At 40.9% G+C, this 14,743-nt stretch overlaps 1 protein-coding gene across 2 annotated transcripts in view; it reads left to right on the forward strand.

The window, feature by feature from the left end:
- Positions 1-292: 292 nt before the first annotated feature.
- The window catches only part of WASF3 (WASP family member 3), a 159,071-nt gene continuing 144,620 nt past the window's right edge, over positions 293-14,743 (forward strand). The window contains exon 1 of one of the 2 annotated variants that reach the window (XM_079136672.1): positions 293-451. The gene's annotated coding sequence lies outside the window, so the exon portion shown is untranslated. The remainder of the gene's footprint in view (positions 452-14,743) is intronic. The other variant, XM_079136671.1, reaches the window with a different exon arrangement.

A 14,743-nucleotide genomic window follows, 5' to 3' on the forward strand; every position in this document is an offset into this window, starting at 1 on the left:
ATGGGTACCTGGCAACCACAGGGAACACAAGAGTCTCTTCGGTGAACTCGGGTCAAAGTATCCCCACCTTTCCACGCAGAAGAGGACTCTGGCCAGACTCATTCCCCTGCTAAGGACTAAAGATGAGAGCCACCTCCTCCGCAATCCCCCGCCCGCCGGCGCCGACGCTCCGCACTCCTGCTGGCTCCCCATTGGCCCAGAGGCTCGCCAATCCTCATGAAGCGGCCCTGTGAGTGGGCTCTGGTTGGTGGGGTCGCTCTGAGCCCCCTCCTGCTCCGGCCGGGCCCCCAGCCGGGAGGGGGCGTGGCCGCGGCCGTGGCCGGGCCGGAGGCGGCGTCGCTCACGCCGCTGCGTGCGGTGTGGCGCGGGTGGGGGCGCCGAGCGGCCGCGGCTCGGCGGGACCATGGAGCTCCGAGCGCAGTCCCGGCGCCGGCGGCGGGACCGCGGACCGGTGAGTGCGGGCTGCGGCCGGCGCGGCTCCCCGGTCCAGGCTGCCCTTTGCTTCTCTGATCCGAGCCAGGCAGCCTCTTGGGGAGGGGTAGACGCGGGGCCGGGCCCCCAACGGCCCCGCGGTCAAGTGAAGTTGCTGCATCGCGCCGCGCGCGCTCTAGCCGGGCGGCGGGGCCCACTGCGGGCCGCGCCTCGCCCCGCCGCCCAGCTGCGTCCTCTTGTCCAGTTCCCGCGTCAGCCGGTGCTTCCTGCTGTCGCGGCCCGGCAGTCCTACTCTCCCGTGCCCTCCGACGCCCGTGATGGTCAATGCGCGCTCCCCGAACGCGGGACAGCTGTCCGCATTCCTGGCCGCAGGTTGCGAACGGGCCTCTGCTCGCGACCCCCGCACGACGTTACGGGCCGCTTCGCGTCCCGGACTTTCTCGCCATCCATCCTTCTTGGTTCCTCGCGTCGTCGCCCGCTTGTGGCCCAGCCCGCGAGTGCCCACCGCCGATGGGGTCGGGTCTTACCGGACCTCGGCGCGCCCTCGTGGTGTCTTCGTGTGTGGCGGCTGTGGGCCTCCTCCCCCAGGCTGCGGGGCCGCGGGTCCCCGGCCTCGGAGGCCAAGCTGGGCTCTGCATGTGCTGGGAGGGAAGCTGGGGCAGCTCACCCGTGGCGCGCTGCAGGACGAGTGGAGAGGGCTGAGCGACCTGGAACCGCTTGGCTAGGATGGATCATCCCCGGGGGCTCTCACTGCGCTGGGGAGGGGGCGGTGGCGTCTGATGCTCGCGCTCTCTCGGTGAGCTTGATAGAGTGCACAAGCGTCCACTCTTGTCTTTGGTACTTAGGGGCAACGGCGATTTTTTCGGTTGGCCTCTGCAAGGAATAGTTCCCTAGTGGAGAGCAGAGTTCTTAATTATTAAGAAACTATGTGATGGGTTTAGGGATGAATGGGAGCATGTCATTTTCTTGGTTGCTATTGGGTGGAATAGGAATACTTTCTCATTTGGGGATTAATTTTTAATTTGGTGGTTTACTTCCAGCAATGAATTTGAGTTTTCAAAAACTGAAAATGAGAAAGGCTTGTTTTTGCGTTGACGCTCTGAAAATCAAATACAGAATGGGACATGACATTTTGACTTATAAGGAGAGGCTAGCCATTCGTTAGGTTTGATTTTTAAAAGGTTTATCTAAAACTTCAAATGCCTGTGAAACTCTATCAAAACTGAGTTCGAAGTGTTATAATTGACTTATTTTTCTGTCACTTCTAGGGTAAATTCTCTTGAATTCTGGCTGTTTCTTTTTTGTATATGCTTTACCAAACTTTCCTTTTTCCTAGCACTGAAACAATGCTGTGATTCTTACAGCCAGTTCTTTTATCTACTTGAGAGGTCAAACAAGAGAAAGCTGGTTTGACCTTTCCCAAAGGCACTTCTCAGTGTGTTGTCTCTGTCTCCTCCTCCCAGGACTCTCATAGCTTCCTGTAGTACTCATTTTTCTTTACTTTAAAAAGATCTTTGGAATTGATATTTTTGAAAGTTGTGTCTTTTTAAATCTTTCAAGCTCACTAGATTGGAAAGTTTGGCTGAATTTTTATATTTACTGCCTGAACCTGTATTTGTGTTCAAATAGGGAAATGAAGCTTGTTCTAGAACTATCTACATATAAAAATTATTCTTTAAGTTTCCAGTTGCTTATGTGAAGTTGCTTTATAGCATTGTTTTTGTCTGTTTGCTTCAAACGTCTGACCTAATTATTGATATGCTACACTCACTGCAAAAATACTGAAAATAAAGGTGGAACACACTTTGCTAAGTGGTCATGCCAACATTGTAGAGTGGTGGGTTCATCATCACTGTGTCTATGTAGGCACGCTTTATATTTTCCATAGAAACTTGCATGTGGCAGGTAATCTTTTGGCTATTAGGATGTTTCAATTAAAACAATTCCATACAACTACTAAGAGAATTGTTTTTACTCATGGACCTGCACTTGGGGTTTTCTTTATATTTCAGGAACTTTTGAGGTTGTGTTTTTTCCTTGGGAGTGGCTCATTATTGCTCTATAGATCTTAAATTGCTCATCTTCTCTTCTCAGTTCTTTCTTTATACTTCTTCAAGGACTGGTTCTTTACCTGTGACTTAATTTAATACTGGCAATTCAGACATATTTGACACCACTAATACATAAATAATGCATGTTGTAAAATAAATTTAACATCAATAAAAACAGATATGGGGTAAAGAGTGTTAGTTTTCTTTCCCCTTCCTATTGCCACCTGAATCCTGTATCTTTTTTCAGAGGTAATCCTACTATGGGGTTTATCCTTCTAGATATTTTTCAATAACTTTTATATTAAAAAACCATGTAGTTAATGCCTACTACGTACGAGGCACTATTTTAATCACTGGGATTCTAGAAATAAGAAATGAGAGCATTCAAGATGCTCATAATCTATTCAGTTACAATGCAGTACGACAAGTACTGTGATAAGAGTCTGTAATGTGAATGACCTAATCAGTCCATTCACTTGTTTTAATTCTTCAGTATACTTTAAGAGTTTGTAATGTGTGCTGGGGATACAGTAATAGGACAGACATCTTTGTTGGCACTTGATGAGCTTGCTGTTCAGTTCAGGTCTCAAATATTCTAACCATTGGTAACAGTGCTGTCTGAAATGGGCCAGCTACATGAACTCTGATGAGAAACACAGATCTGAGCTTTGGAATTGTTCAGAGATGAGAAAGGCTTCCCAGAGGAAGTATATATGAGAAGGAACTGGTCAAAGTCTAGATTGAGGAAAAAGTGTACAAAGGACTGGTCAGAGAGATGGCACATTGGAGCAACTGAAAACTGACAACACAAATTTAGTATGGTGGTGTAGTAGGATGCAAGGGCAGGGAAATGGCAAGAAGTGAGACAGGAGAAAAACTAGGGCCATGCCATGTAGGTGATTCCTGAAATAGGGAGTTTGGACTCATCTATGGGCAGTAGGAGTTGGTTGAGGAATTCTGAGCCAGAGAACAAGGTTAGATTTGCCCTTTAAAAGGGAGAAGGCTGAAAGGAGGGATTAGAAGGTATATTGGCCAGGACTTGGTCCTTGTTTGAATATGTATGTGTGAGGCAGGGGAACTGGGAGAGGGAGGCTTTTAACCTATTTGTTACTAGGCGTTTGGGTACTTAGATGGGGACAGCAGCATTTGAAGGGAGAAAGTAATTAAGTTTCAGGTGCCTGTGGACATAGTGCTGAGTTAACTACATTGGGGAATCTAGATATCTGCAGATGTTTGTACAAGAAGTACAGAGTTCTTAGCACATAGTTCCCAAACTGACTGAAGTGCTATATTGAGCTCACAGGGAGACAGAGGGGTATTTAAAATTGTTGAGGAAAATGCAGTGATACGTATATCTGTCTAATCCTGTGAAAACTACCACCTCAAGTTGGTTTAAGTTTCTCAACTAGATTGTACTCCATTCCTTTTGATGATCTTATCTCTGGAAAGGGGTTTGTGGTGTTTGCTGTACTGTGTAAAAATCAGCATGGAAAAGGAAATGAAGGAGGCCATGTCCAACTTGACTCCAAGATTTGAGAAATTGTGCAGTGCTCAACAGGTACAAATGTATGATTAATAAATATGTGTAATAATTTTTTAATCTCTTTTTTTATATTATAAACAAATGGGATACATGTTGTTTCTCTATTTGTACATGGAGTCAAGGCGTACCATTTGTGTAATCATAAATTTACATAGGGTAATGTTGTATGATTCATTCTGTTATTTTTTCCCTTCCCCCACACCCCTCCCACCACTCTTTTCCCTCCATACACTCCTTCCTTCCTCCATTTTTACCACCCTCCTTAACCCTAACCCTAAACCTAACCCTAACCCTAACGCTAAGCCCTCCCACCCCCCATTATATGTCCTCATCCGCTTATCAGCGAGATCATTCCTCCTTTAGTTTTTTGAGATTGGCTTATCTCACTTAGCATGGTATTCTCCAATTTCATCCATTTGCCTGAAAATGCCATAATTTTATCATTCTTTATGGCAGAGTAATATTCCATTGTATATATATGCCACAGTTTCTTTATCCATTCATCAATTGAAGGACATCCAGGTTGGTTCCACAATCTGGCTATTGTGAATTGAGCAGCTATGAACATTGATGTGGCTGTATCTCTGTAGTATGCTGATTTTAAGTCCTTTGGGTATAGGCCAAGGAGTGGGATAGCTGGGTCAAATGGTGGTTCCATTCCAAGCTTTCTGAGGAATCTCCATACTGCTTTCCAGAGTGGCTGCACTAATTTGCAGCCCCACCAGCAATGTATGAGTGTACCTTTTTCCCCACATCCTCGCCAACACCTACTGTTGCTTGTGTTCTTGATAATCGCCATTCTAATTGGGGTGAGATGGAATCTTAGGGTGGTTTTGATTTGCATTTCTCTTATTACTAGAGATGTTGAACATTTTCATATATCTGTTGATTGCTTGTAGATCTTCTGTGAAGTGTCTGTTCATTTCCTTAGCCCATTTGTTGACTGGATTATTTGTATTCTTGGTGTAGAGTTTTTTGAGTTCTTTATAGATTCTGGTAATTAGCACTCTATCTAATGAAGTATGAGTGGCAAAGATATTCTCCCACTCTGTAGGCTCTCTCTTCATGTTACTGATAGTTTCCTTTGCTGAGAGAAACTATCCCAGTTGAATCTATCCCAGTTGTTGATTATTGCTTTTATTTCTTGTGCTATGGGAGTCCTGTTAAGGAAGTCTGATCCTAAGCCAACAAGTTGAAGATTTGGACCTACTTTTTCTTCTATAAGATGCAGGGTCTCTGGTCAGATTTCGAGGTCCTTGATCCATTTTGAGGTGAGTTTTGTGCAGGGTAAGAGATAGGGGTTTAGTTTCATTCTGTTGCATATGGTTCTCCAGTTTTCCCTGCACCATTTGTTGAAGAGGCTATCTTTTCTCCATTGCATATTTTTGGCCCCTTTGTCTAGTATGAGAAAATTGTATTTATTTGGGTTTGTGTCCATGTCCTCTATTCTGTACCATTGATCTACCTGTCTATTTTGGTACCAATACCATGCTGTTTTTGTTACTATTGCTTTGTAATAGAGTTGAAGTTCTGGTATTGCGATACCCCCTGCTTCGCTCTTTCTACTGAGGATTGCTTTAGCTATTCTGAGTTTTCTGTTCTCCCAGATGAATTTCATAATTGCTTGCTCTCTTTCTGTAAGGTACATCATTGGGATTTTAATTGGAATTGCATTGAATCTGTATAGCACTTTTGGTAGTATGGCCATTTTGACAGTATTAATTCTGCCTATCCAAGAACATGGGAGATCTTTCCATCTTCTAAGGTTTTCTTTAATTTCTTTCTTTAGTGTTCTGTTGTTCTCATTGTAGAGGTCTTTCACCTCTTTTGTGAGATTGATTCCCAAGTATTTTATTTTTTTCGAGGCTATTGTGAATGGGGTAGTTTTCCTAATTTCTCTTTCTGAAGATTCATCACTTATGTATAAAAATGCATTGGATTTTTGAGCATTGATCTTGTAACCTGCTACTTTACTGAATTCACTTATGAGTTCTAAGAGTTTTCTGGTGGAATTTCCAGGTTCCTCTAAATATATAATCATGTCATCAGCGAACAGGGATAGTTTGAGTTCTTCTTTTCCAATTCGTATCCCTTTAATTTCTTTGGTTTGTCTAATTGCTCTGGCCAGAGTTTCAAGGACGATGTTGAATAGAAGTGGTGAAAGAGGACATCCCTGCCTTGTTCCAGTTTGTAGGAGGAATGCTTTCAGTTTTTCACCATTTAGAATGATGTTGGCCATGGGCTTAGCGTAGATGGCCTTTACAATGTTAAGGAATGTTCCCATATCCCAATTTTTTCTAGTGTTTTGAGCATGAAGGGATGCTGTATTTTATCCAATGCTTTTTCTGCATCTGTTGAAGTAATCATGTGATTCTTAACTTTAAGTCTGTTGATATGGTAAATGACATTTATTGATTTCCGGATGTTGAACCAACCTTGCATCCCTGGGATAAAACGCACTTGATCGTGGTGCACTATCTTTTTAATATATTTTTGTATGTGATTTGCTCAAATTTTGTTGAGAATTTTTGCGTCAATGTTCATTAAGGATGTTGGTCTGAAATTTTCTTTCCTCGATGTGTCTCTGTCTGGTTTAGGTATCATGGTGATATTGGCTTCATAGAATGAGTTTGGGAGGGTTCCCTCCTCTTCTATTTCATGGAATACTTGGAGGAGTATTGGAATGAGCTCTTCTTTAAAGGTTTTGTAGAACTTGGCTGAGAACCCATCTGGTCCCGGACTTTTCTTTGTTGGTAGGCTTTTGATGACTTCTTCTATTTCATTGCTTGAAATTGATTTATTTAAGTTGGGCATATCCTCCTCGTTCAGTTTAGGTAATTCATATGTCTCTAGAAATCTGTTGATGTCTTTGAAGTTTTCTGTTTTGTTGGAGTATAGATTTTCAAAATAGCTTCCAATTATGTTTTGTATTTCACTCACGTCTGTTGTGATATTTCCTTGTTCATTCCGAATTTTAGTAATTTGAGTTTTCTCCCTCTTTCTCTTTGTTAGTGTGGCTAAGGGTTTATCAATTTTGTTTATTTTTCAAAGAACGAACTATTTATTTTGTTAATTTTTTCGATTCTTTCTTTTGTTTCAATTTCATTGATTTCAGCTCTGATTTTAACTATTTCCTGTCTTCTACTACTTTTGGTGTTGGTCTGCTCTTCTTTTTCTAGGGCTTTGAGCTGCAGTGTTAAGTTGTTTATTTGTTGATTTCTACTTCTTTTGTTGAATGCGCCCCATGAAATAAATCTTCCTCTAAGTACTGCTTTCATAGTGTCCCAGAGATTTTGATGTGTCTCTGTTCTCGTTTACTTCTAAGAATTTTTTTTGTTTCCCTCCTGATGTCTTCTGTTATCCATTCATCATATAATAGTGTATTATTTAATCTCCAGGTATTGGAGAAGTTTCTGTTTTTTATTCTGTCATTTATTTCTAATTTCAGTCCATTATGATCTGGTAGAGTACAAGGTAGTATATCTTCTTGTATTTGCTAACAGTCGCTTTGTGGCATAAAATATGGTCTATTTTAGAGAAGGATCCATGTGCTGCTGAGAAGAAAGTATATTCGTTTTTTGCTGGATGGTATATTCTATATAAGTCAGTTAAGTCTTAATTGTTGATTGTGTTATTGAGATCTATGGTTTCTTTATTCAATTTTTGTTTGGAGGATCTATCCAGTGGTGAGAGAGGTGTGTTAAAATTGCCTAGTATTATTGTGTTGTGGTCTATTTGATTTCTGGAATTGAGAAGGATTTGTTTGACGTACATGGATGAGCCAATGTTCGGGGCATAGATATTTATGATTGTTATGTCTTGCTGGTTTATGCTTCCCTTAAGCAGTATGTAATGTCCTTCTTTATCCCTTCTGACTAGTTTTGGTTGAAGTACACATTATCTGAAATGAGAATGGATACTCCAGCTTTTTTGCTGTGTCCCTGTGCATGGTATGTTTTTTTCCCATGCTTTCACCTTTAGTCTGTGGGTATCTCTTTCTATGAGATGAGTCTCTTGCAGGCAGCATATTGTTGGATTTTTCTTTTTCATCCAATCTACCAGTCTATGTCTTGTGATGATGAGTTCAGGCCATTAACATTCAGGGTTATTATTGTGATATGATTTGTATTCCCAGTCATTTGACTCCTTTTTGTTTTTTGACATGATTTGGTTTCTCCTTTATTTGGCTATTCCTTTAGGCTAGTTCCTCCTGTTGCTGATTTGCATTGTTGTTATACATCTCTTCCTCATGGAGTATTTTGCTGAGAATGTTGTGTAATGCCAGCTTTCTTTTTGTAAATTCCTTTAGCTTTTGTTTATCATGGAAGGATCTTATTTCATCATCAAATCTGAAAGTAAGTTTTGCTGGGTATAAGATTCTTGGTTGGCATCCGTTTTCTTTCAGGGCTTGGTAAATGTTGTTCCAGGCCCTTCTAGCTTTTAGGGTCTGGATTGAAAAATCTGCTGATATTCTTATTGGTTTCCCCATGAATGTAATTTGATTCTTTTCTCTTGAAGACTTTAAAATTCTGTCTTCATTTTGTATGTTAGATATTTTCATAATAATGTGCCTTGGTGTGGGTCTGTTGTAATTTTGTATATTTGGAGTCCTATAAGCCTCTTGTACTTGGTTTTCCATTTCATTCTTCAGATTTGGGAAATTTTCTGATATTATTTCATTGAGTAGATTGTTCATTCCTTTGGTTTGTTTCTCTAAGCCTTCCTCAATCCCAATAATTCTTAAATTTGGCCTTTTCAGGATATCCCATAATTGTTGTAGATTCTGTTTATCATTTCTTATCATCTTCTCTGTTTGGTCAACTTTGTTTTCAAGATTAAATATTTTTCCTTCAGTGTCTGAGGTTCTGTCTTCCAGGTGTTCTATCCTATTGGTTATGCTTTCTATGGAGTTTTTAACTTGGTTTACTGTTTCCTTCATTTCAAAGATTTCTGTTTGTGTGTTTTTTTTTTTTCATTATCTCTAACTCTTTTTTGAAATGATCTCTTGCTTCCTGTATTTGCTCTTTTAACTGTTGATTGGTGCGATCATTTAATGCCTGCATTTGCTCTTTCATCTCCTCCTTTAATGCCTGCATTTGCTCTTTCATCTCCTCGTTTGGTTCCCTGATTGTTTTAATTATGTACATTCTTAACTCCCTTTCTGACATTTCTTCTGCTGTGCTGTCATTGGGTTTTATTGATATAGTATCTAGGTTTGTTTAGGTCATTTTCTTCCCTTGTTTTCTCATATTGGTCAGATGTCAGTGGGACTCTGAGTTATTGTGGATTTCCTCTGTTGGCTTATAGTGTCCCTGTAGATGTCCAGTATATCACTTCCCAGCCTTCAGTCGCTTGAAGTCTTGGAGGAACTTGATAATGCATTGCTTCGGAAGAATGCTGCCCCTAGCCTGCTACTAGTTCCAGGGCTTGGAGCTGGCTCTGTGCGGAAAGGCTCTCACTGGGCCATCTGCTCCGAGAAGCTGGCCGTGAAAGGAGCCTGTCGCCGTAGGTTGCAGGGCTGCTTGGGGAAGTCCCTGGCTGCCCTGTCCTGGTCCCTGAAGCCGCCTGCGGGCCGGAGCTCGCCGCTGGCTCCGGGACTTAGAGCTGGTCTGTGCAGAAAGGCTCTCACTGGGGGGCCTGCTCTGAGAAGCTGGCTGTGTGGGATGATCCCAGTGCCGGAGGGAGCAGGGCTATCTGGGGAAGACTCTAGCTGCAGTGCCATGCTCTTAGAAGCCGCCCCTATATGGGCCTGCCGCCGGGGCCGAGCTTCACCCGGTGGTGGAGACTCACCCTGTGGCTCTATTTTAGTCCGAGTCTCTCAATGCCTCCCCTTCTTGAATCCTGGGTTCTGGAGCGACAGGAGATGCAGTCACCCTCTAGTCCGCCATCTTGGATCACTACTTGTAATTATTTAAGAATGAAATAGAAATCCAAATGGGTACAGAATTGTTAGGATATAAATATTTAAGTTGTTAATGCTTTTGTTATTCAATAGGCTCTTTTGGCCCCAAAAGACCCAGGATGCAGTGAACAGAGAAAGCTTCAGAACCACCTTCGTCTATAATTATGAGAAGATGTTGAAGTAGATAGGTTGTTCAAGGAGCATGTATAGAGTAAGAAAAGGAGTGGGGCAGAATGTAGTCTGAGGAACTCTTGTGCTTGAAAGACAGGCACTCTTCTGAGGCAGTGTTGTAGGGAACCTCATCCAAGAGGGAATGCTTGGCAGCCAGGAGGTCCTTGGTAATACAGGAATGGCAAGGGTAAAATGGTAATAAGAACTGTATAGCCAGAGACCTAGTTTGATTCAATAGTGAGTGTGTTTGGGTCAGTAATGAGAGGGTGTCAGAGAATGGAGCCCCAGGGTGCGGAGACAGCCTTGCTCAGGAAATTTGGCGGTGGTAGTTATAAGGCGGTTTCAGGAAGGGTGGGTAAAGGTGGAGCCTACTTTTTGCTCTTTACGTGAAAGGGCTTTGAGCGTGTTTGAATGTCGATAGTAAGGAACCAAGAGGTAAAGGTGTTGGAGAGAGATCTTACTAGACAGCAACTTAAAGGTTTCCATGGGATATAGCCCTGAGATATAATTAGTGATCTTGGTAAGAAGTCTTGGGGAGCTTATTGCTATGAATTGAGTGAGGGATGTTAAGGAGGGCAGGCAGTTTATTCTGAAACTTGATGATGATGGAGAATAAGAGTATTAACTAGAGAGGGGCATCTGGTGAGGGGTTATTATTTTTTTTTTTAAAGCAGTGCCTTTATTAATAACATTTTTTAAGAATAATTTTTTCATTCTTTCTCAAGACTTGCTTGTCTTAGAACTGTTTGGTCCTTCTCAGGGTTCCTGTGACCTGGCCTGGCCTTTCCCGGGATATACATGCCCCTTGAGATCATGTTGTTCTTGTGGGCTTCTGTCTCTTTGCTGTTCAGTTCTTCTGAAGAATACTCTCACCATCAGGGTCAGTACTATCTAAGGCCAGCTTTGTTTGTTTTGTGTCAGGACCTGTCCCTTGCCTGTGTGAATGTTCCTAGATTAGTATGTTTTCCATATTCAGATTTCACTTTTCCTAGTGTTCCTTCTCTTTGGAGGTTAGTGTTTTCCTTCTGTGATGTGTCTGTCTCTGTTTCTCTCTCTCTCTCTCTCTCTCTCTCTCTCTCTCTCTCTCTCTCTCTCTCTCTCTCTCTCTCTCAAAATTTAGACATCTCAAACATCCCAGAATGTTTTCTCATCTTTCAGGTTGAACTTCTAGGCCTTGGCTCTGACCTCAGCATCTGGGATCATTTCTCAATTTAGTAGTTTTGGGAATTTCCTCTGCTGCCTGTTTTTAGGGTACCCCCCCCCCCCCAGCCTCCTGGAGTGGTGGTTTAGAAATTGACTGAAAGGTCTCTTGTGTTGTGTTATATATACTTGATTTCTTCTTTTATTTAACTTACTTTCTTTTAGTTTGAAAGTATATTTTTATTGGTACATTATAATTATATAATAATGGGATTCATTGTGCCTTATTTGTACATACATGTAAATTAATCAGTCTCCTTCCCCAGTATCTTCCCATTCCCTCCTCTCTTCCCCTTATCTCTTAGCTCTACTCTACTTATTTACCTTTTGTTATTATTTTTTAAAATTAGTACCTTGTAATTATATATAAAAGCAGGATTTATTGTGGTATATTTGTACACAGACATAGCATAATTTCATAGATTTCATTCCCTAATACTTCACCATGCTCTCTTCCTTCCTTCTCTTTTCTCTTCTCTGTCTCCTATTTTCATGAGATCCCCTAACCCCCACTTTTTCTTTTTAACTTTCACAAATGAGAGGAAACATTAGACCTTTGACAGATTCTGAATGACTTATCTCACTTAGCATGATATTCTCCATTTCCATCCATTTACCAGCAGATGATATAGAATTACATTCTTCTTTATGGCTGAGTAAAACTCCCATTATGTTTATATATCACATTTTCATTATCCGTTCATCTGTTGATGAATACCTAGGTTGGTTCCATAACTTGGCTATTGTGAATGTTTTCATTCAGTTTCGTTAGTCATCTTTCTTTCCATTGCTGCAAAAATATCTCAAATAATCAATTTATAAAGAGAAAAGGTTTATTTGGGCTAATAATTTTGGAGGTTTTAGTCCATGATCAGTTGGCTCATGGCTTTTGTGCCTGTGGCAAGGCAGCGCATCACAGCAGGAATACATGGTGGGGCAAAACTGGTTACTTCATGGCTGGGATGCAAAAGGGTGAAATAAAAAGAGATTAAGGATCTTTTGAGGGCACCTTCTCAGTGACTTAAAACCTCCCATTAGGTCTTATCTCTTCGAAGTTTCCATTGTTTTCTAACAGCACCATTCTGGAGACTAAGCCTTTAATGCATGCATTTTTTTTTTTTTTTTTTTGGTACCAAAAATTGAACCCTGGGGCACTTAACCACTGAGCCACATTGCCAGCCCTTTTTTGTATTTTATTTAGAGACAGGGTCTCACTGAGTTGCTTAGGGCCTTGCTAAGTTGCTGAGGCTGGCTTTGTAATCCTCCTGCCTTGGCCTCCCTAGCCACTGGTATTATAGGTATGCACCACCATGCCAGCTTAATCCCTGGATCTTGGGGAACATTCCAGAACCAAACTATAGCAGTCAGTCCATAAATGTTTGAATGCCTACTATGTCTCAGGCATTGTTCTAATTACTGGTAATAAAAGTGTTTAACATGATCAAGCTTCTGTTCTCAGAAAGCTTGTACAGGTTGACTATCCCTTATCCAAAATGCTTGGGACCAGAAGTGTTTTGAATTTTGAAATATATATACATATTGAGCTATGTTGGGGATAAGACCCAAGACTAAATACAAAATTCATTTGTTTCATATACACCTATGTACATAGATAGCCTTAAGGTAACTTCATACAATATTTTAAGTAAATTTGTGTGTAAAGCAGTTTCATGGTGGAGAATTTTCCACCTTTGGCCTCATGTTGATTAGTAACACTCAACCTGTATTCTAATGAGCTAAAAAACAGGATAGGTGGTCTTGCTAATTAGTTTACACCCTCCTGTGGGTAGGAACCATATAGCCAGTTGCCTCCTACTTGTTAGTTCTTTTTGTATTTTCCTGCCTGTCTGAAAACCTCTTTTGCATTGTAATAATGTAAAGAAAGACCTTTGTTTAGGTCTGCACCTAGATTCATGGTGATAATACTCAGTGCCTTTCCCCTGCAGTCTTTCCACAGCCTTGCCATCTTTAGATCTTGAATACTTCAGTTTTCTAGCAGTTGGAACCATATTGGAGTTTTAAAAGTTGCTCTAGTACCTAGTACACACTGAAGATTTTATTGCCATGCTGCTGCAGTTCCATTTTAGTTCATCTCACTTCATTGGGGCCTGTTATCCATTTTGTGCACAGGAACAGCTCAGTGAAATTATGTTGCAATATGAAAGTATGGATGTGATTGTGAACTAGAATCCATGTGGCCATATTTTATCAACTATGTGGATGAAATGACACAGTAGACACTCAACAAATTTTTTTATTGATTGAAAATGTGTTTTGACTTATGATTATATAATAATCAGGACATTATCATGACTGTTTAATTTACAGAAGCTTGTCTTTTTTCCCTACTAATAGTCACAGTTACCTTTCAACCCCTTCAAAATATGTACATGACAAGGTTGTATTCCCTCCCCCCTTTTGTTATGTAATCCTGTATTAGAATAGTATCTAGACAGGACTCAGCGCTGAATTGGCCTTGTAACTCTTTGCTGGGTCACATTCTATCCTGTTTAGAGTTCATGTTTATGGAGAGGCTCTTGGATTTAAGTTGCTTCTTGCGATGCATGACAGAAATTCTAGTTTGAGGAATGATGATACTCACCAGAAAGGGGATAAAGAGATAGCAATTTATGCTTAATGTTTGTATCCTTCATTGACAGGCTGTTAAACAGCTTAGAATGAGGGGGAAGAGCCTGATTTCCTATCTTTTCAAAAGTAAGAGCCTACTTTTGAAGGGAATATTGTAATTTTTCAATATAGGACACACATCCATTTTCAGTACAAATAGACAAATGTATTGTATTTTAAAAACAACCCAGTAGAATTTAGTAACATATCTCTATTCTTGGTTTTCCATAGAATTTGTCTCCATGTTTGTACATCTTTAGATTTTTAAGTACTTTGGTTTTTGATTTAAAAACCAGAAATACACAGAAATCCCCTAATACCCTAGTTACCTGTCATCAGATTTTAATTACACAGTGCAAACAGTGTTGTTTCCCAAGGCTTCACTACAATTGAATTGTTCTTTGAGATATCCCAGAGAGGAAGATTATTAAAATGTTACTCCTTTTCAAAAGTTGGCATTATAATTTTCAGTGGTTGGAAGATTTATCAATGATAATGATGTTTATACCTGAGCTGTAATTAAAATTTTCATAGCTTTTCTGCTGTTTGCCCATTGTGTTACATAAGCTTAATTAGAAACATTGTGTTTTTTTCTTGTTTTTGACATGTCTAGTTCCCTCTGTATGCCTCCTGACCAAAAAACAAAAACAAAGCAAAATAGTATGTGCCAACTGGGGTGGGGTTGTGGCTCAGTGGTAGAGTGCTCACCTAGCATGAATGAGGCCCTGAGTTCAATCCTCAGCACCACATAACAATAAAATAAAGGTATTTTGTCCACCTACAACTAAAAATTATATTTAAAAAAGAAAATAATGT

Source organism: Sciurus vulgaris, assembly GCF_902686455.1.
Source record: "Sciurus vulgaris genome assembly, chromosome: 4".
NCBI classification, from domain to species: Eukaryota; Metazoa; Chordata; class Mammalia; order Rodentia; family Sciuridae; genus Sciurus; species Sciurus vulgaris.